This window comes from Bos indicus, chromosome 11, assembly GCF_029378745.1.
Source record: "Bos indicus isolate NIAB-ARS_2022 breed Sahiwal x Tharparkar chromosome 11, NIAB-ARS_B.indTharparkar_mat_pri_1.0, whole genome shotgun sequence".
NCBI lineage: Eukaryota > Metazoa > Chordata > Mammalia > Artiodactyla > Bovidae > Bos > Bos indicus.
This window is the reverse complement of record NC_091770.1, coordinates 43,141,670-43,165,195: the sequence shown is the minus strand read 5'-3', so window position 1 is coordinate 43,165,195 and position 23,526 is coordinate 43,141,670. Positions and strand designations below refer to the sequence as shown.

Sequence of the window (23,526 nt, the reverse complement as noted above, 5' to 3'; positions counted from 1 at the left end):
ACAAGTTCCCCTTTCCCTTCTCTTTAAGTCCCCTGTGACATGCAAAACGTGATAAATATAGAAAGCAAATCTGAACCTATTTAAAGACATAGGAAGGGTAAATATTTCTGTATTTCCACATGCAAATATGAGAAAGGTAATTTAAGGAATTTTTAAACATTTTAAACACTTATTTTTTCAAACAGGTCATAGATTCACATAGTACAACACTTCAAAGAACAAATAGTATGCCTTCCTTCCCCTCTTCTAGTCACTCTACTTCTATTCTTCTCTGGAGATTCAACTACCATATCCAATTTCTTATATGCCCTGGATATTACATAGATAGATAGATAGAAACTTATATACATAAGTTCCTAAAAGTTCAACTTCTGGGCCAAAGAATTTCTGTATTTAAAATTCTCGTATATTGCTTTATTGCTCTGTATAGAGGTTGCATCAATTTGTTCTCCTAATAAGCAAAATATGATAGTGTCTGTTTTCCCATACTCATAACAGTGTCTTTTCAAATCTGTTTATCTTGGCAAATATAAGTAAAAAACACATTTCAGCATGGCAGTGTGATTATAATGTGAACTTTTAATATTACGAATGGGTTTGATCCCTTGGGGATATTTATGAAAAAGGAGAGGAAATAAAAAGTTTAGAAATTTCATTTTGGGTTGAATTTAATGTCCATTTAAAAAGTTATCTTTAGAATACTGGCCCCTCTTCTAAAAGATATTAAAGAACTTCTCGTGGGTAACAAATGATAATACTATAAAGTTCCATCATTTTAGCAGAAAACAAGAGAGTAAAGTACAAACTGTAAGTTGTTATACCTGCTTTTTTTCTTAACTTACAGAGGAAACATACCTGGGATTACTTGAGAATAATGTCTTATAAATAAATGATTTAATGTAATTATACATCTTTAGACCGAGAAGGCAATGGCATCCCACTCCAGGACTCTTGCCTGGAAAATCCCATGGACAGAGGAGCCTGGTGGGCTGCAGTCCATGGGCTCGCTAGCAGTCGGACATGACTGAGCGACTTCACTTTCACGTTTCACTTTCCTGCATTGGAGAAGGAAATGGCAACCCACTCCAGTGTTCTTGCCCGGAGAATCCCAGGGGTGGGGGAGCCTGGTGGGCTGCCATCTATGGGGTCGCACAGAGTTGGACACGACTGAAGTGACTTAGCAACAGCAGCAGCAGCATACATCTTTAGAACAATCTTGAATTGTATTAGCATGAAAGACAAAGCATAGATACTGGAAATAAATTCCTCTCTTAAACTATCCCCTGGATTATCATTAGTAGTCAAATATTAACATGCTGCTGCTAAATCACTGCAGTCGTGTCCGACTCTGTGCGACCCCATAGATGGCAGCCCACCAGGCTCCTCCGTCCCTGGGATTCTCTGGGCAAGAACACTGGAGTGGGTTGCCATTTCCTCCTCCAATGCATGAAAGTGAAAAGTGAAAGTGAAGTCGCTCAGTTGTGTCTGACTCCTAGCGACCCCATGGACTGCAGCCCATCAGGCTCCTCCATCCATGGGATTTTCTAGGCAAGAGTACTGGAGTGGATTGCCATTGCCTTCTCCAAATATTAACATATACATACATAAATAATATGCATATACATCTTGGGTGTTCTGTGGAGATCAAATTTATCTAACACAAGTCTAAGTCAGTATTGTAAATCTGTTACTTTTGGAGATGGCTGGATTCTTGTTTCTGTTTCCTTTAGTTTTTTGCATTCTTAGAAAAAGATTAAAACTTTACATAGAAATTGATTGATTTTTCTTTTTTAAAGCTACAGGAAGTTCCTAGGAGTGACTAGCATGGTATTAATGGTCCATTTTATAACTCAGATATCTGTGGATGGCTTTTAGGTCTTTTATTGTTTTCCAGTTGAGGGTTATTCAATTTAAGGCTGCCGTCTATGGGGTCACATAGAGTCGGACACGACTGAAGCGACTTAGCAGCAGTTCAGTATCTCAGCTTTCATTTTCTGTAGTACCATCTTTTCCTGAAGGAACCCTGATCTGCTCCATGAGAATGGGACTAGCTCCTCTCTGGTAAAGCTACTTTCAAAAATAAATGTGGAGAGAATAAGATGGCGGAGTTGTAGGTGGACGTGGAGTACATCTCTCTGCACGGATACATCAAGAATACACCTTCAGACATAGAAGTGCATGGAGAACACCAGCTGAGAGAGGACAGGAGTACCTGACCAGCAGAAAAGAATATATAGACCCACGCAAAACTCTGTAGGATGAAGGAATCAGGGGGAAAAACAGGAGTGTTAGTAGGACTGGACCTGTCCTCAGTGGGTGGGGGAATTGAAGCAGGGGTCTGATTCCCACACTGGGGCAATTGTCTGAGTCAGAGGAGAATACATTTAAGACTGAGAGGGAAACAGCTGATCTGTGGCAGCCTAAATGGAATGAGAATCAGACAGTCCTTGCCTCAGCCATAGGTATCCTGGAGAGGGACGTAGATCCCCTGAAAGGTGCAGTGGCTGGGAGCTGGAGTTTAGGGACTGTGGAGCAATCCCAGGGCAAGGGCTGCTATTGACCACGGAGAGACGGATCAAGGGGAGGTGAGGGAAGAGATTGTGGTGGGAAATGCCTGTGGAGAAAAGCTGGGCAGCCATGGAAGCAAGGTGATACTGCTGAGTCATGTGTAGGGGGGTGGAGCCATCACCATAGCCTCTCTCCCTGGACAAGTCAGCATTGCAGCTGAACAATAGAGAGGCTGGCCCGCCCATCAAACACCTGACACACTGAACTACAGAGTAGGACCCCACCCAGGGTGCGCCTTTAAGTGCCTGATGGGCCAATCTACAAAGCAGGACCCCAGCCAGGGGGGACCTCTATGTGCCTGACGTGCTGAACCCCAAGCACTTGGGGTCCAAGAATGACCCCAAGCAAGGGAGCCCTCTAAGTGCCTGAAACGGGTGGAGCTACAGAGAAAGACTGGCCAAAGAGGCCTTCTGATTGCCAGCTACAAGAGTCTTGAAAAAAGCCTCTGATAGGGCCATAACTCCTGTGGCAGAGGCAGTCCATGTCCCTGCATACTTGATGCCACCAGGGTCCCTGCAAGCCAAGCAGCTGCACCACCTTCATGCTCAACTCTCACTGGGGCAGAGTTGCCACAGGCAAAAAAAGTCCTGCGTCTATGTGCACAGGGTCACTTCGGTAGTGTCTGACTCTTTGTGACCCCGTAGACTGTGGCCTTCCAGGCTTCTCTGTCATGGAGGGGAGTTCTTCAGGCAAAAATACTGGAGTGTATTGGCCAATACTGGTTGCCATACTCTTGTAGAGCACCATATTTCCTGCTGCCCTAGCTGCCAACCCCCCTGAGTACCTGGTGCTGTCAGAACCCCTGCAACCCAAGCAGCTGCACCACCTCCACTCCTGGCCCTCACAGGGGCAAACCCAAGTCCTCCAGGGCAGCCTCAGGAGCAAACCTCAGTGGACGACCCACATGCAGAAGTGGAAATAAAATCACAATTGAAACCCAGGGGGCAGTGTGACTAAGGAAGAAGAACCAAAACCTTCCCAACAGCTGTGCAAGCTGCAGATTAAATCCACACGATTAACTAGGCAGACTCTGTGTCTATGGAATATATAAAAGGTCATTGAGAGCCCCCACAAAAGAAAATGCACTAGTTTTGACAGCTGTGGACATAGGAGGCAAGAACACAGAGGAGTAGGACCAGATTAGAGTCTGAGCTGCCCCGATTACAGGTCCAGAGACCAGAACAGTATTGGAGGACATCCTAGGGAGGTGAGGTGGACTGCAACTCCCAGCGAGGGAAAGGACTCTGACAGCAGTGACTCAAGAAAAACATTTATTTTTCTAATGTTTTGACTTGTTCTGTAGATTTTTTTGGATTTTTTTTCTCTCCCCCACACCTTTTTCTTCCCCTCTGTTGTAGTTGTTGATTTTATTGGCACTATGAAATCTAATTAAGCTTTTGAGCTTTTTTTCTCCTTTTTTTTTTCTCAGTCACATTTTTTATTGTTGTTATAAACCTTCGCCTCTATGTTGGGCTTTTGCAGTTCTGGGGAGTTTTCCTTTTTTTTTTTCTTTTCTCTTTTTTAAATTAAAAATTTTTAAACCTATTATTATTTTTCTACATTTATTCCTTTGTTTGCTTTTTTCCCCCTTGCAGTTAATCACTAATGTATATAAATCTTCTTCATCTACCTCTATTTAGCTTTGCATATCTATTCTTTCTTTCTTTTCTTTCTTTCCTTGCCTCTCAACGTATTTGTTAGCTTTATTTTCTTTGTTTTATTCCCCAGTTGGTACCTTGCTTTAGTTTTGTCTTCCACTTTGTGCTTTGGTTAGTTTTATTCTGGTAGATACAATTTTTGGTTTCCTTTGTTCACCAGGTCAATCTGTTGTACTTTATTTTTGTTGGACTGTTTTGATTTTGCTTATGGGTATATATGTATATTGTATATTCAGTCACACTTTTTCTTGTTGTTATAAACCTCTGCATCTATGTTGAGCTTTTGCAGTTCTGTGGAGTTTTACGGTTTTTTTTTTTTTTTTCCTTTTTTCTTTATTCTTCCATTTTTTCCTTTTCTCTTTTTTATAATTTTAACTTTTAATTTTTTAAAACCTATTATATTTTTCTACATTTATTCTTTGTTTGCCTTTCCTACTGTTATTTTCCCCTTGCAGTTAATCTTTAATGTATATAAACCTTCATCTATGTCTATTTAACTTTGCATATCTAATTTTTCTTTCTTTCCTTTCCTCTCAACATATTTGTTGGTTTTGTTTTCATTGCTTTATTCCCCACTTGGCACCTTGCTTTAGTTTTGTTTTCCACTTTGTGCTTTAGTTACTTTTGTTCTTAACTGGTAAATATAATTTTTGATTTCCTTTGTTTGCTGGGTCAATCTATTTTCTTCATTTTTGTTGGAGGGTTTTGACTTTGCTCATGGGAGTATATGTATATGTGTATATTCCATTATTTTAATTATTATTTGCCTGATTTTGTAACTGCCCTTTGTTTGGGGTTCATCTTTGGTTTCTTGTTTTTGGATATTTGTTTTAATCTCATTTAATGCCATAACAAACCACTTGTGGAATCTTTGATCCTGACCAGAGATCAAACCCTGAGCCTTTGGAGTGGGAGCACTGACTCCAAGACCCTAGACTACCAGAGAACTAACCCTAAGGAGTATCAAATAGTGAGAACTCACACAAAGGAAACCACTGGAATACAGGACCCAGCATCACCCAAGCACCAGTAGCACCCTGTGCAGGATGCCCCATCCAGACAACAAACAAAACCAAATTACAAACCCAGTCATCAGCAGACAGGAGTACCACCTCACTCAGCCTTGCCTGCCAGAGGAAAAACAGATAAGCAAAGAAAAACTCAGCACAAATCTCACCCTGTATGAAACTTACACAAACCATTGGACCAACCTTAGGAGGACAGAAACCAAAAGGAAGAAAGAATTCAACCTTGAAGCCCGGGAAAAGGAGACCTCAAACACAGTAAGTTAAAAACAAAAATAATGAAAAAGCAGAGAAATACTACAAAATGAAGGAACAAACTAGAAACACAGAAGTCCAAATAAATGAAGATGAAACAGGCAAACTCCCTGAGAAAGAATTCAGAAAAATGATAGTAAAGACGATCAAAAACCTTGAAAACAAAATGCGAGAAAATGCAAGAATCAATTAACAAAGACCTAGAAGAATTAAAGAATAAACATACAGAGACAACACAATTACTGAAATTAAAAATACTCTAGAAGGAATCAATAGCAGGATAGCTGAAGCAGAAGAACGAATCAGTGAGCTGAAAGATAAAATGGTGGAAATAACTTCTGAAGACCAGAATAAAGTAAAAAGAATGAAAAGAACTGAGGATAGTCTCAGAGACCTCTGGGACAATATCAGATGCATCAACATTTGAATTACAGGGGTCCCAGAAGAAGAAGAGAAAAAGAAAGGGTATGAGAAAATTTTTGAAGAGATTATAGTTGAAAATTTCCCCAACGTGGAAAAGGAAATAGTCAGTCAAGTCCAAGAGGCACAAAGAGTCCCAAACAGGATAAACCCAAGGAGAAACATGCCAAAACACATACTAATCAAACTAACAAAGATTAAACACAAAGAAAGAATATTAAAAGCAGCAAGGGAGAAGCAACAAGTAACATACAAGGGAAGCCCCATATGCTTAACAGCTGATCTTTCAGCAGGAACTCTGCAGGCAAGAAGGGAATGGCAGAATATATTTAAAGTACTGAAAGGGAAAAATCTACACCCAAGATTACTGTACCTGACAAAGATCTCATTCAAAATTAGTGGAAATAAAAAGTTTTCAGACAAGCAAAAGTAAAGAGAATTCAGTACCATCAAACCAGCTTTACAACAAATGTTAAAGGGACTTATACAGTCAAGAAATACAACAGAAGAAAAAAGGTCTATGAAATCAACCCCAAACAGTTAAGAAAATGACAATAGGAACATATATATTAATAATTACTTTAAATGAATCAATAATTACTTTAAATGAATTAAATGCTCCAACCAAAAGACACAGATTGGCTGAATGGATACAAAAACAAGACCCATATATATTGCTGTCTACAAGAAACCACTTCAGACCTACAGACACATATACACTGAAAGTGAGAGGATGAAAAAATATATCCCATGTAAATGGGAAGCAAAAGAAAGTTAGAGTAGCAATCCTCATATCAGACAAAACAGACCATAAAATAAAGAAGATTATAGGAGATAAGGAAGGACACTACATAATGATCAAGGGATCAATCCAAGAGGAAGATATAACAATTGTAAATATCTATGCACCCAACATAAAAGCACCTCAATACATAAGACAAACACTAACAGACAGAGAAGGAGAAATTGACAGTAACACAATAATAGTAAGAGAATTTAATACCCGACTCACACCAATGGACAGATCATCAAAACAGAAAATTAATAAGGAAAACACAAGTTTTGAATGATACATTAGATGAGATGGATCTCATTGATGTCTTCAGGACATTTCATCCAAATGCAGAAGAATACACCTTCTTCTCAAGTGCACACGGAACATTCTCCAGGATAGACCACATCTTAGGTCACAAGTCAAACCTCAGTAAATTTAAGAAAATTGAAATCATATCAAGCATCTTCTCTGACCACAACACTATGAGACTAGATATAAATTACAAGAAAAAATATTGTAAGAAACACAAACACATGGAGATTAAACAACACATTTCTAAATAACCAACAGGTTACTGAAGAAATCAAAAGGGAAATAAAAAAATTTCTGGAAACAAATGACAGTGAAAACATGACAACTCAAAACCTATGGGATGCAGCAAAAGCAGTTCTAAGAGGGAAGTTTATAGCAATACAATCCTACCCCAAGAAACAAGAAAAACATCGAATAGACAACTTAACTTTACACCTAAAACAACTGGGAAAAGCACAAAAAAAATCTCTGAAATTAGTAGAAGAAAAGAAATCACAAAGATCTGAGCAGAAATAAATGAAAAAGAAGTGAAAGAAACAATAGTAAAGATTAATAAAACTAAAAGCTTGTTCTTTGAGAAGATAAACAAAATTGACAAAACTTTAGCCAGACTCATAAAAAAAAAGAGAAGAATCAAATCAAAATTAGAAATTATAAAATTAGAAATTAAAAAGGAGAGGTTACAACAGACAATGCAGAAATACAAAGGATTGTAACAGACTATTATGAACAACTGTATGACAATAAAATTGATAACCTGGAAAAAATGGACAGATTCTTAATAAGGTTCAATCTTCCAAAACTGAACCAGAAAGAAATAGAAATTATGAACAATCCAATGCAAGCACTGAAATTGAAGCTGTGATAAAAAAAAATCTCCCAGAAAACAAAAGCCCAGGACGAGATGGCTTCACAGGAGAATTTTATCAAATATTTAGGGAAGAGCTAATGCCTGTACTTCTAAAATTCTTTCAAAAAACCTCAGAGGAAGAAACACTTCCAAACTCATTCTACGAGGCCACCATCACCCTGATACCAAAACCAGACAAAGACAATGCAAAAAAAGAAAACCACAGGCCAATATCACTGATGAACATAGATGCAAAAATTCTCAACAAAATTGTAGCAAACAGAATTCAGCAACACATCAAAAAGCTCATACACCACAATCAAGTTGGGTTTATTCCAGGGATGCAAGGATTCGTCAATTATGGCAAATCAATCAATGTGATATACCATATTAACAAATTGAAAGATAAAAACCATATGATCATCTCAACAGATGCAGAAAAAGCCTTTGACAAAATTCAGCACACATTTATGATTAAAACTCTTCAAAAAATGGGCATAGAAGGAACCTATCTGAACGTAATAAAGCCCAAATATGATAAGCCTACAGCAAACATTATTCTTAAAGGGAAAAACTGAAAGCATTCCCCCTAAGATCAAGAATAAGACAATGGTGTCCACTTCCACCACTATGATTCAACATAGTTCTAGAAGTTCTAGCTTCAGCAATCAGAGAAGAAAAAGAAATAAAAGGAGTCCAGATAGGAAAAGAAGTAAAGCCCTCACTGTTTGCAGATGGCATGATATTGTACATAGGAAAACCTAAAGATAGTATCAGAAAGTTACTACAGCTAATGAGTGAATTTAGCCAAGTTGCAGGATACAAAATCAATACACAGAAATCACTAGCATTTCAATGTACTCAGTTCAGTTGAGACGCTCAGTCGTGTCCAACTCTTTGCGACCCCATGGACGCAGCATGCCAGGCCTCCCTGTCCAAAACCAAATCCTGGAGTTTAACTCACTCATGTCCCTTGAGTTGGTTATATCATCCAACTATCTCATTCTCTGTCATCCCCTTCTTTTCCCACCTTCAATCTTTCCCAGCATCATGCTCTTTTCAAATGAGTCAACTCTTCGCATCAGGTGGCCAAAGTATTGGAGTTTCAGCTTCAACATCAGTCCTTCCAATGAATATTCAGGACTGATTTCCTTTAGGATGGACTGGTTGGATCTCCTGCAGCCCAAGGCACTATCAAGAGTCTTCTCCAACACCACAGTTCAAAAGCATCAATTCTTCAGCGCCCAGATTTCTTTATAGTCCAACTCTCACATCCACATGTGACTACTGGAAAAACCATAGCCTTGACTAGACAGACCTTTGCTGGCAAAGTAATGTCTCTGCTTTTTAATATGTTGCCTAGGTTGGTCATAACTTTCCTTCCAAGGAGTAAGCATCTTTTAATTTCATGGCTGCAGCCACCATCTGCAGTGATTTTGGAGCCCCCCAAAATAAACTCTGCTACTGTTTCCACTGTTTCCCCATCTATTTGCCATGAAGTGATGAGACCAGATACCGTGATCTCAGTTTTCTGAATGTTGAGCTTTAAGCCAACTTTTTCACTCTCCTCTTTCACTTTCATCAAGAGGCTCTTTAGTTCTTCTTTGCTTTCTATCAAGGGAATATTTCATGCAAAGAAGGGCACAATAAAGGACAAAAATGGAATGGACCTAACAGAAGCAGAAGATATTAAGAAGAGGTGGCAAGAATACACAGAAGAACTATACAAAAAAGATCTTCACGACCCAGATAGTCATGATGGTGTGATCACTCACCTACAGCCAGACATCCTGGAATGAGAAGTCAAGTGGGCCTTAGGAAGCATCACTATGAACAAAGCTAGTGGAAGTGATGGAATTCCAGTTGAGCCATTTCAAATCCTAAAAGATGATGCTGTGAAAGTGCTTCACACAGTATGCCAGCAAATTTGGAAAACTCAGCAGTGGCCACAGGACTGGAAAATGTCCGTTTTCATTCCAATCCCAAAGAAAGGCAATGCCAAAGAATGCTCAAACTACTGCACAGTTGCACTCATCTCACATGCTAGTAAAGTAATGATCAAAATTCTCTGAGCCAGGCTTCAACAGTACGTGAACTGTGAACCTCCAGATGTTCAAGCTGGTTTAGAAAAGGCAGAGGAACCAGAGATCAAATTGCCAACATCCACTGGATCATTGAAAAAGCAAGAGAGTTCCAGAAAAACATCTATTTTTGCTTTATTGACTATGTCACAGCTTTTGTGTGAATCACAATAAACTGTGGAAAATTCTTTAAGAGATGGGAATACCAGACCACCTGACCTGCTCTTGAGAATGTATGCAGCTCAGGCAGCAACAGTTAGAACTGGACATGGAACAACAGACTGTTTCCAAACTGGGAAAGGAGTACATCAAGGCTGTATATTGTTACCCTTCTTATTTAACTTATATGCAGAGTACATCCTGAGAAACGCTGGGCTGGGTGAAACACAAGCTGGAATCAAGATTGCTGAGAGAAATATCAATAACCTCAGATACGCAGATGACACCACTCTTATGATAGAAAGCAAAGAAGAACTAAAGAGCCTCTTGATGAAAGTGAAAGAGGAGAGTGAAAAAGTTGGCTTAAAGCTCAACATTCAGAAAACTGAGATCACGGTATCTGGTCTCATCACTTCATGGCAAATAGATGGGGAAACAGTGGAAACAGTAGCAGAGTTTATTTTGGGGGGCTCCAAAATCACTGCAGATGGTGGCTGCAGCCATGAAATTAAAAGATGCTTACTCCTTGGAAGGAAAGTTATGACCAACCTAGGCAACATATTAAAAAGCAGAGACATTACTTTGCCAGCAAAGGTCTGTCTAGTCAAGGCTATGGTTTTTCCAGTAGTCACATGTGGATGTGAGAGTTGGACTATAAAGAAATCTGGGCGCTGAAGAATTGATGCTTTTGAACTGTGGTGTTGGAGAAGACTCTTGATAGTGCCTTGGGCTGCAGGAGATCCAACCAGTCCATCCTAAAGGAAATCAGTCCTGAATATTCATTGGAAGGACTGATGTTGAAGCTGAAACTCCAATACTTTGGCCACCTGATGCGAAGAGTTGACTCATTTGAAAAGAGCATGATGCTGGGAAAGATTGAAGGCAGAATGACAAGGGTACGACAGAGAATGAGATATTTGGATGGCATAACCAACTCAATGGATATGAGTTTGAGTAAACTCCCGGCATTGTTGATGGGCAGGGAGGCCTGGCATGCTCATTCCATGGGGTGGCAAGGAATCAGACACAACTAAGTGACTGAACTGAGGTAAACTAATTTGCCTTAAATCAGTGACCTAACATTCCAGGTTCCTATGCAATACTGCTCTTTACAATATTGCTCTTTACATTGGACTTTGTTTCTATCACCAGTCACATCCACAACTGGGTGTTTCTAGGTAATAGCAATAAAAAATCAGAAAGAGAAATTAAGGAATCAATCCCATCTACCATTTCAACAAAAATAATTAAATATCTAGGAATAAACTTACCTAAGGAGACAAAAGAACTGTACACAGAAAATTATAAGACACTGATGAAAGAAATCAAAGATGACATAAACAGATGGAGAGATATTCCATGTTCCTGGGTAGGAAGAATCAATATTGTGAAAATGAGTATACTACCAAATGCAATCTACAGATTCAATGTGATCCCTATCAAATTACCAATGGCATTTTTCACAGGACTAGAACAAAAAATTTAAAAATTTAAATGGAAACACAAAAGATCCTGAATAGTCAAAGCAGTCTTAGGAAAGAAGAATGGGGCAGGAGGAATCAACCTTCCTAACTTCAGATTATACTACAAAGCTACAGTCATCAAGACAGTATGGTAGTGGCACAAAACCAGAAATATAGACCAATGGAACAAGTTAGAAAACTCAGAAATAAACCCATGCACCTATGGATACCTTATTTTTGACAAAGAAGGCAAGAATATACAATGGGGCAAAGACAGCCTCTTCAATAAATGGTGCTGGGAAAACTGGACAGCTATGTGTAAAAGAAGAAATTAGAACACTTCCTAAGACCATACACAAAGATAAACTCAAAATGGATTAAAGACCTAAATGTAAGACCAGAAACTATAAAACTCCTAGAGGAAAACATAGAACACTCGATGACATAAATCAAAGCAAGATCCTCTATGACCCACCTTCTAGAGTAATGGAAATAAAAGCAAAAGTAAACAAGTGGGACCTGATTAAAGTTAAAAGCTTTTGCACAGCAGAGGAAACTATAAGTAAGGTGAAAAGACAACCCTCAAAATGGGAGAAAATAATCTCAAATGAAGAAAGGATTAATTTCCAAAATATACAACAGCTCATACAACTCAATACCAGAAAAACAAGCAACCCAATCAAAAAGTGGAAAAAAGACCTAGACAGATATTTCTCCAAAGAAGACATACAAATTACCTACAAACGCATGAAAAGATGCTCATCCTTGCTCATTTATTAGAGAAATGCAAATCAAAACCACAATGAGATATCACCTCACACCAGTCAGAATAGCCATCATCAAAAAGTCTACAAAACAACAAATGCTGGAGAGGATGTGGAGAAAAGGGAACATTCTTGTACTGTTGGTGCGAATACACTAAGGAAGACAGTATGGAGATTTCTTTAAAAACTAGGAATAAAAACACCATATGACCCAGCAATCCCGCTCCTAGGCATATACCCTGAAGAGGCCAAAATTGAAAAAGACACATGTATCCCATTGTTCATTGCAGCACTATTTACAATAGCTAGAACATGGAAGCATGTTCTAGAACATGGAAGATGTCCATTGACAGATGAATGGATAAAGAAGTTGTGGTACATATACACAATGGAATATTGCTCAGCCATAAAAGGAACACATCTGAGTCAGTTCTGATGAGGTGGATGAACCTAGAACCTATTATACAGAGTGAAGTGAATTAGAAAGAGAAAGATAAATATTGTGTTCTAACGCACATATATGGAATCTAGAAAAACAGTACTGAAGAAGTTATTTACAGGGCAGCAATGGAGAAACAGACATAGAGAATAGACTTATGGACATGGGGATGGGGAGGAGAGGGTGAAATATATGGAAAGAGTAACATGAAAACTTACATTACCATATATAAAATAGATAGCCAATGGGAATTTGCTGTATGGCTCAGGAAACTCAAACAGGGTCTCTGTATCAACCTAGAGGAGTGGGATGGGGAGGGAGATGGGAGGGAGGTTCAAAAGGGAGGGGATATATGTATACCTGTGGCTGATTCATGTTGATGTTTGACAGAAAACAACAAAATTCTGAAAGCAATTATCCTTCAATAAAAAAATAAATTAAAAAGAAAAAAAATATGTAGCCAGTTCCCATGGCTGGTGTTTATGGTGGTAGTAGATTTGCTAAAGATACTCAGGGAGCACTATTAATGAGTCTGGGTGAAGCTGATATTAACTATGTCTTCTGGTAAGTGTAGGGGATGTTTAATATGGCAAGTCATCAGAGATAGGTGCATGTGAGTGGAATGCGCACTTTAGTACTTAGCATACTTAGTCATATAGACCTATTTGTTTTGCCTGTGAAATAAAAATTCTCCTTCTACTGTGGTTAAGGGGAACCCTCATCTTAACAGTGGGCTAACTCTTGTTAGAAGAGTCAAGCATTGTGAAGGGCTTATGATTTTAACCTACTTTCAAGCTAGGAGATTAGTCCTTCAGTTTCCTGGATGTTGGAAAAAGACAGGAACTTCCTGGGTCCAAAACAAAGGACTTCATTATTCATGGCACAGTAGGCGGCATGACCTTCATCTTCTCATCCATTTCCCTTGCCCCCCATGTTCCACCTGGGCAGGGCAGAAGCAGGCCCAAGGGAATGCTGCGTATACAGTGGGCTTGTGTCATAGCTGAGGGACCGTTAATCTTAAGAACCAACCTTACAAGGATGTTGCTTGCAAATCTGCAAACTTCGCTCTGGATGGAAATACTTTTATCATCCTGCACAGCAAACAAATCTTCCCTCTGTCCTGCAGGGAGACAATCTCTCTCTTCTAAGACTGTTCATCTGAACATATATTTCAGAATAAAAGCAATTACAAGATGAACAGGAACACAAAGATACCCATGAAGAATCGTCTGCCACAAGAAGTAGAAACATTTCCCTGACCTGTTGTCAGGTCTGAATTCCTAGTTTTTCTTCTGCATTATGTTTTCTAGAACTAAGACATAGTTCTCTGTTCTAAGTATCATCTTCTGCTAATAGATAACATTCTTATACATAAAGGATTGGTTGGAAAAAATGCTGGATTATGAACCCAGGGTATGGAGAACTAGACAATTCTCTGCCTACATCTCAGGTCAGATCATCAGAATAAAATGAGGATGAGAGCCCTTACTGAATAAAAGGAGGATGAGAACCCTTACTGAATAAAAGGAGGATGAGAACCCTCTGAAAAGCTTCCACTGCCCCTAAGTCTTCTCAGATGTTAAGTTACATCCAGGTAGGTGAAGCAAGGACTCCGTGGCACCAGATGTGGCCATAAAGACAGATGTTTTAATGAACCTGAGACATTGTGGATTTGGATACAGGTGACAATTTTTGATACTCAGTGACGAGCTCAAGAATCTCAAAGACGTTCAGGCAGTTGAAAAGACCTTGTAGAAAAAAAGTGATTTTCAGGGACAGAAGTGTGTATAAGAAAACACATCATATACCCCAAGCCCCTGAAGTGGCTAACCTTTGCCTAAACATACAAAGCAGACTTTCTAAGAGTTCTCAGTAAATCACTGAGGTGATAGGGAACACTGAACACTGAATATGTAAAGAAAGGATCTCTTTGGAGCTTCAGCCAATAAAATATTCTCTAAGTCAAAGAGTACCTTCACCTCTCTGCTTCTTAATAATGAAACTGCTGGTCAGGGTAGCAGGCTTTGGGCATCCTCAGTGTTACAAGAAGACTGACCAGTGCGTGTATATCCTCTAGGAAAGGGTTCTTTTCTCGCTCTTTAAAAAATTAATTTATCAGGGAACAAAAATTTAAAAAAAAATTCTACACCTTAGAACTCTGCCAAACCAGGCAGAAATGGTAACTGTTTCTCACAGGAAAATTGGAAGGCTTGTTACACAGTTGTATTATGGAAAGGAAAGAATTCATTTTCTTTGTTTTTGGCAATAAATTATTCAAACATTATTGGTAATGGGGTGTAAAAATATTAGAGGAAATTTTGACAAGGGGAAATAAGTCACTCGTAAGTCACCCTATGTTCAGTCCCTGAACATAGTGTTCTTTTCATTTTTGAATGTTGCCTGTTGGTCCTTATTTAAATACATGCATATTTTTGGCATAGTTGCAAGAGATGTTTATAGCAAGTACCAACTCAATTTATAGATATATCATGCAGGTTCTTAAGGAATGAGATTTTTCTTTAAAAATCATGAGATGTTAATGTGCTTTAAATGTCATGTCTTATCTTACAGCTTAACTATTATTTTACTAGAGGGAATAAATACATTTTCTTCTGATTATAGACACTCAGACCAGTTGCTTTTTCTTAAAAGAATTTTTTTTTTTTGGTTATTTAGTTGATTTACAATGTTTGTTGGTTTCAGGGGGACAGCAAAGTGAATGTTATGCATATACATGTATTCACTCTTTTTTAAGATTCTTTTCCAATATAGGCCATTACAGACTGTTGAGTAGAGTTCCCTGTGCTATACAGTAGGTCCTTATTAGTTATCTGTTTTATATATAATAGTGTATATATGTCAATTCCAATCTCCCAGTTTATCCTTCCCCCTCCTTCCCCCAGTAACTGCAAGTTTGTTTCCCATATCTATAACTCTATTTCTGTTTTATATCAATAGATGAGTTCATCTGTACCTTTTATGTATTATTATTATATTTTGAATTTTGATTTTTTTTTTTTTTTTGGACACACCAAGTGGCATATGGAATCTTAGTTCCTTGAGCAGAGATCGAACCTTCGCCCCCTGCAGTGGAAGCCCAGAGTCTTAACCACTGGACTGCCAGGAAAGTCCCTGTACCCATTTTTTAGATTCCACATAAAAATAATATCACATGATATTTGTCAGAACAATTGCTTTTTGGGGTAATTCCTAATTTTGTTAGAGAGACTTCATTACCTTTCCCTTTTAATCTGGTCGACATGTAAGCATGCATTCAGTTAACCTACAAGTTGTATCAGACTATTAAAGAATAAATTAAACAGAAAAGGGGCTAAAATCCTAGCCACATTTCCTGCTGCTTGATATTGTGACGTTTTCCCACAATAATATTAAAATACAAGCTTCACAAAAGTTTTGATAGCTCAGTATCCATCTGCTGTTTATTATCAGACCTTAGCTGGTACCTCTGTCTCGGAGCTATCGGTTCAAAAGCTTCAAACTGTCATCCGTTACTTGTGGTTTTTTTAACTTATGAGTTTAAAAAAGTAATAGCCATCATTAATAACAGATGCAATCCAGAGGATCATTGGGGAAAATCTTCATTGGGTGGTGGTTTATCCTACCTGTTTATGACACTTTGAGATTACTCAAATCTCTGGTTCAGGAGAGCTGTGAAAACATTGTGCAAGTGCATTATTGGGTGGGAAGCCTGTTATGGCAGAGACGGCCTCGTGCTCATTTCCTGGGCACCCTCGTTGACGCCTTTGCAGTCAGGTGTGGCCATGTGACTGAACTGTAGCCATGTGACTGAACCGTAGCCATGTGACTGAACTGTAGCCAGTGGCACGTGCGTTCATGCACTGTGTGTCGTTTCCTACCCTGGCCTGTGAGTGAGTAAAAGTTGCTCAGTCATGGCCCATTCTTTGCAACGCTGTGGACTGTAGCCTGCCAGGCTCCTCTGCCCATGGGATTTCCCAGGCAAGAATACTGTAGTGGGTTGCCATGCCCTCCTCTAGGGCATCTTCCTGACCCTGGGATTGAACCCGGGTCTCCTACATTGCACGTGGATTCTTTACCATCTGAACCACCAGGGAAGCCCCTGGCTCATAAGAACCTCTAACAGATAAGCCTCCCTGCTCTTTCTCTTTCCTGCTTTATCCAGAAGAGCATCCTTAGATGCTATGAATTCCCAAGATAGCGGAACCATAATATGGAAGTCTGTTTATGATCCTCATCATCTAATGGGGAACAGCTATTTCATACTTTACTTTAGTAAGAATCAGACTTAATTCTTACTAAATTCAACTGGGTAAGGGAAATAAGACTTCGTGCTTGTATCCATAATAGTTGTCAGTGAAAATGAAAGTCGCTCAGTCGTGTCCGACTCTGCAACCCCATGGACTATACAGTCCATGGAATTCTCTAGGCCAGAATACTGGAGTGGGTAGCTGTTCCCTTCTCCAGGGGATGTTCCTAACCCAGGGATTGAACCCAGGTCTCCCACATTGTAGGCAAATTCTTTACCAGCTGAGCCACAAAGGAAGCCCAAGAATACTGTAGTGGGTAGCCTATCCTTTCTCCAGCGGATCTCCCCGACCCAGGAATCAAACTGGGGTCTCCTGAATTCAGGCGGATTCTTTACCAACTGAGCTATCAGGGAAGCCCCATAATAGCTGTTAATATTACTCTAATTAATTGTAAAATAGAAAGTTACTTAACTTATATAATCATACATGCAGAGACACATTTTTATTCCTCTGTAAAACAAATAAAGCCATGATGATGACAAAGAGGGTACTAGCTGAAAGTATTTCAAAGTTAAGCACAGTTGGAAACTGAGATACTACCCAGGGGAAACAATTTTCCACAGGATCTAAGAAGCAGCATAAAGCAGTGCTTAAGCATGAGGGGCCCAAGTGGCTGGGTGGCAGTCCCGACTCTGTCACTTGTTCTCTGTGTGATCTTAAACAGATTATCTAAACTTCTTGCAATGCAGCTGAAACTCCAATACTTTGGCCTCCTGATGCGAAGAACTGACTCATTGATAAAGACGCTGGTGCTGGGAAAGATTGAAGGCAGGAGGAGAACGGGATGACAGAGGATGAGATGGTTGTATCGCTGACTTGATGGACGTGAGTTTGAGCAAGCTCTGGAAGTTGGTGATGGACAGGGAAGCCTGGCGTGCTGCAGACCATGGGGTCGCAAAGAGCTGGACACAACTGAGTGGGTGAACTGAACTGAAACTTCTTGCCCCAATTTCCTCAGCTGTAAAGTGGAAATAATAATAATAATAATAATAATAATGGTATATATGTACTTCACAGACAACTTGTCAAAGTTATATGAAGTAAATACTTAACGGGCTTCCCTAGTGGCTCAGTGGTAGAGTCCATCTGTAATGTAGGAGACACAGGAGATGTGGATTCGATTCCTGGGTCGGGAAGATCCCCTGAGGAGGAAATAGCAACAATTCTTGCCTGAAAAACCTTACAGACAGAGGAGCCTGTCAGGCTACGGTTCATGGGGTTGCAAAGAGTCGGATATGCCTGAAGTGACTGAGCATGCACGCAATATACATAAGATGCTTCCAGCAGTGCCTGGCAAAGTAAGCCCAGGACAAATGTTAGCTTATTATTAGTAGTAAGTAAGAATCGTGTCAGGCAAGACCCAGAATCCAGAGGAGAAGAGGAGAGAGCCTTTGTGTGTAGAGACTCAGGCCTCAATGGCTGTTCAATCTTCAGGCTAACACCATCCTTTACTGACACGCTTCTCATTTGGATAGATAAAATCTTGTGGTAAGACACACCAAAATGGAGGTGCACCTCAAATTTCTGCAAAGAATGTCCCTCCTTCCTACTCATCTGCCACAGGCATATCTTGCCTCTTGGAAGGACTCCTTCGTTTGTCAGCCCCAAGTAGCAGGTTATATATACATCTTTCTTCCCTTTTCCTCTCAAATCCCTTCTGTCCTCCATGTCTTCAAGGTGGAGAAGCAAAAGAGAGATTTACCCACAAACCTCTGCTATTGTTTATTATTGGTTTCTGTCTCTGGCTAGCCTTGGGGTAAAAATGAACTACCTTCAGGGCAGCTTGAGTGATGAAACAGAATTCTATTTAAGGTCAGAAGCATGTGGAAACTTTCAGCAAAATATAGAGTTGAGAGATCCAGACTTAATTTGTTAAGTAAAAAAATAGACATAGAGATTTAAAAAGATTTTTATTTTATTATTTTTGAACTTACTAATTTATTAATAAATCCATAGGAAAAAAGATGTTGCCTTAGGCTGACTCATATTTCAAAAGTGTGGCTACTTCTCTTTTTTTAAAATTTATTTTTAACTGGAGGATAATTGCTTTACCATGTTGTATTGGTTTCTACTCTACAATGATGAGACTCAGTCATAAGCACATACATATATATCCCCTCCCTCTTGAGCTTTCCTCCCACTGTCCATCCTACCCTGACATAGATATTTTTAAATCATATTTTTAAATTGTGGTAAAATATACATAATACAAATTTAGCATTTAAATATTTTTAAGTGCACAATTCAGTGTCATTAAGTACATTCATGATACTGTGTAATTATTACCACTCTCCATCTCTAGAATTTGTTCATCACCCCCTATGTAAACTCTGTACCCATTGAACAACTCCCTTTTCTCCTTCCCGCACCCCCAGTAATTTCTCTTCTACTTTTTGTCTCAGTAAATTTGCCTATTCTAGGTACCTTATATAAATGGAATCATACAATATTTATCCTTTTGTATCTGGCTTATTTTGCTTAGCATAATGTTCCAAGTTTAATCCCTGTTGAAGCATGTATCATAATTTCCTTCCTTTTTATGGCTGGACAATATTCCATTGTGTGTATATATACCACATTTTGTTGATCTACTCATCTGTTGATGGATACTTGGACTGTTTCCACCTTTTGGCTTTTGTGAAGAATGCTGCTATAAACATGAGTGTACAAGTATCAGTTTGAGTCTCTGTTTTCAGATGGATGTATACACAAGAATGGAAGTAACGTGTAATTCAATATGTTTTTAAATTGATTTCTACATGTATTTCATTGACCAGAACTGTGTCATGTGATGTCTCCTTGCTGCAAAAGGATAAGATGGAGCTGAGAACATGAAGTTTTCATTTTCTACCCAGCCTCTATAGTAGAGGACGGCAAGAAAATGTGGACTGGAAAAAAGTGATGAGTGAATGGACCTATAGTATCCACCACAATGTACATCCTAGAAGATCAATCTGAAATGGAGATTTTCTACTTCTGTGGCAGGCCATATGGATAAGAATTTATCTCCTATGGTAACTATAATATTGTTGGTATTCTATAAATTCAAATTTAATGCTGTCCTTTTCTCCTGGATCCAGTTTGGAATGATTTTATGACTTAAAGGAACTGCCTTATCTACTTTCAATGGGACTTTAGATAAATCTGCTTTTGATAGGTAATTACCCATGGTTTGGTTTATATAAAATAGGCTTTCCAACAGAAGGGGGGCACTCAGCTGTAAATAAAGATAATTAAATGATAATTAAAATTGGGTGGTTGAGCAAGAACAATATGAATGGGGAAGGGGCAACATGGCATCTTGAAAAGGAAATCATTTCTATTAGAATACTCAACTGAAAAATACAACTAGTTCTGTTTAAGGATTACTGTTCACTTACTCCAACATTTGCTACTTGATTTACTTAAGGACACTCATTTATCACCAGAAGTTTGCGAACAGGATCTAGCTATTGCATTTGTAGACACTAGACATTCAGAAAGATGATTTATCCTTATCTTAGATATACATTTTACATTTCCATTATTAAGGAGGAACTCACCAAGGTGAAGATCTTATCCATGATGGATTCAAGAATGAAATGAAGGATAGGAAGATCAAAACATGAATGAGTTGTTTTGTACTTGTCTGACACATACATAGCTAAGGAACAAAGAGGTAGGATACAATTTCAAATGCATCTAATAGAGTCCCCAAATAACAATGGGTTGAACAAGAGAGAAGTTTGTTTCTCTCTTGTGAAGATGGTCCAAGGCAGATATGGTTCTTCTCCGTAGGATCATCTAGGGTCCTTGGTTCCTTTTCTCCTGTTTCTATGCCATTCCAAGCAGCAGAATGGAAGTAGAGGAAAGGATGAAGGGATGACACAGCCCTAACTTTCTAGAGTGTGACCAGAAGTCTGTTCTCACTGTGCCCTGGATTTAGACATGTGGTCACACTTCACTAGGAAGGATTCTGGGAAATACAGTTTTTATTCTGATGGCCCTATGTCCAGCTAAAAATTAGGGGTACTGTTATTTCAAAAGGTGAGAGTAGGTTTTGAGATACAAAGAATAACCTTTGCTACCATAGAAGTGTTGCTATTATAGAAACTAGAACAATTACTTTAAAGCAAATTTGACAAGTTTGGAGTCAGAAGAGATCGTGGGTTTGTGCAGAAGCGAATCCATCCCAACCTCTTGACAGATTAGTAATCTATAGAATCTTAGGATCTGTAATTCTTCCTTGGAGTTTTGGGGCTTTAAAATGCATGGCCAGAGGCAGCTTTGCCCTGCATTAGCCATTCTCCTGAGCAAGCCAGGCTCCCATATAATTACACTATCGTTTGGTGGTGTTAGTCGCTCAGTCATGCCTAACTCTCTTGTGACCTCACGGACTGCAACCTGCTAGGTTCCTCTGTCCATGGGATTTCCTGGACAAGAATACTGGATTGGGTTGCCATTTCCTCCTCCAGGGGATCTTCCCGATCCAGGGATCCAACCCACATTTCCTGCATTGGCAGGCAGATTCTTTACCATCTGAGCCACCAGGGACAGGAGACAATAAATTCTCCATCTGACAGCATGTGCCATTGCAGATTAGATTAATTCTCCACTGCTGCTGGTTACTTTCAGTAAAGAGGGCGGCAGCCGCGTACTTCCCTGGTAACTCATATCTGAATCTCCTAACCATTCTAATGTGATGCATGGAAAAGAAGTCAACAGAAAAGCTAGGACACAACCATGGTGCAGGAGGTGCCATAGAGAAAGGAATCAGTGGGTCTGTTGGAGACAAAAGGTTTCTACTGAGTCTTGGGGTGGCCATGGAGAGAGAGGTAGCTGTAAGGGAGGAAGGTAATGGAGAGAGGGGGAAGAAGACTGATGGTGAATGCAAGGAAATGTCTCCCTCTTCCCAGTGAAAGTGAACCATGGCTCTTACGTATCAGAGGAATTGGACCAGGCATACCTCCAAGGGGGCAGACAGAGCTAAGCTGTAATTGTCTAGCTTTGCTCCACTTCCTACCTTTCTTTTAAGTCACCCTGAAGTTAGCTTAGTTACCATGATCCACCAGCCTCAGCTCCCTGCCCCACTTCCCAAAGGCCTCCTTATGCCCTTACTTCCCACCTTGCTCAGTTTGGATTCTGTGTTTCATTCCTAAAACAACATTCTTACATAATGTTCAGGTTATCTGCCCCCACTCTTTGTATTTCCCTGGCAAAACCTCAACCCTGATGAAACTTTACAGACCCACCACCTCCCCCCCACCCCAATTCCCTGCCTGCGCCCCTGAGCAGTGGGATGAGGCTGGGGAAAGACCGCAGTGGAGCCCACCCTGCGGAAATTCCAGAGCCCACAGCCCCACCCTGCAGTCCTGCCCATTGCCAGTGCCAAGTTAGTCTCTTTCTTTTTCTGAAAGAAACTAACTGAAACTAACCAGAAAGTTATGAGCTCTGCTCTGTATTTCAGTAAGTAATGGGAAAATGAAATTCAACTGGAAAATGATTGAAAGCAATGATTAAAGAAAAGTAAAGCTGTAGTTTGTGTCTCACTGAGTCTAGACTTCTCCTCAATCAGTTGTGTCTATACTTGTCTCTCCTTTTTCATATCTTGTTATCTTTCTCTTTATTTTTTAAAGTTAAATGTATTTTTTTTAATCAGAGTGATATTTAAGTAGTTAAAGTTGGCTTAAACCTCAACATTCAGAAAACTAAGATCATGGCATCTGGTCCCATCACTTCATGGGAAATAGATGGGGAAACAGTGGAAACAGTGTCAGACTTTATTTTGGGGGGCTCCAAAATCACTGTAGATGGTGACTGCAGCCATGAAATTAAAAGACGCTTACTCCTTGGAAGGAAAGTTATGACCAACCTAGACAGCATATTCAAAAGCAGAGACATTACTTTGCCAAACAAAGGTCCGTCTAGTCAAGGCTATGGTTTTTCCAGTGGTCATGTTTGGATGTGAGAGTTGGACTGTGAAGAAAGCTGAGTGCCGAAGAATTGATGCTTTTGAACTGTGGTGTTGGAGAAGACTCTTGCAAGTCCCTTTGACTGCAAGGAGATCCAACCAGTCCATCCTAAAGGAGATCAGCCCTGGGTGTTCTTTGGAAGGAATGATGCTAAAGCTGAAACTCAAGTAGTTTGGCCACCTCATGCGAAGAGTTGACTCATTGGAAAAGACTCTGATTCTGGGAGGGATTGGGGGCAGGAGGAAAAGGGGATGACAGAGGATGAGGTGGCTGGATGGCATCACTGACTCGATGGACGTGAGTTTGAGTGAACTCCGGGAGTTGGTGATGGACAGGGAGGCCGGCCTGCTGCGATTCATGGGGTCGCAAAGAGTCAGACATGACTGAGCAAATAAACTGAACTGAAGTTATATAACTATTTCTAAACACTGAAAAAGTGTTAAAGAATCAGTGTTACAAGTCTTATAATGAAGAAATTATCTAATTTCTTTCCATCCAA

The 23,526-nt window shown here is 39.6% G+C and overlaps 1 long non-coding RNA gene across 1 annotated transcript in view; it reads left to right on the top strand.

The window, feature by feature from the left end:
* LOC139185772 (uncharacterized) overlaps positions 1–22,233 on the top strand; it is an 87,931-nt gene extending 65,698 nt beyond the window's left edge. Inside the window, exon 3 of the long non-coding RNA XR_011569258.1 lies at positions 19,854–22,233. This is a non-coding gene — a long non-coding RNA (uncharacterized lncRNA). The remainder of the gene's footprint in view (positions 1–19,853) is intronic.
* Positions 22,234–23,526: the final 1,293 nt, after the last annotated feature.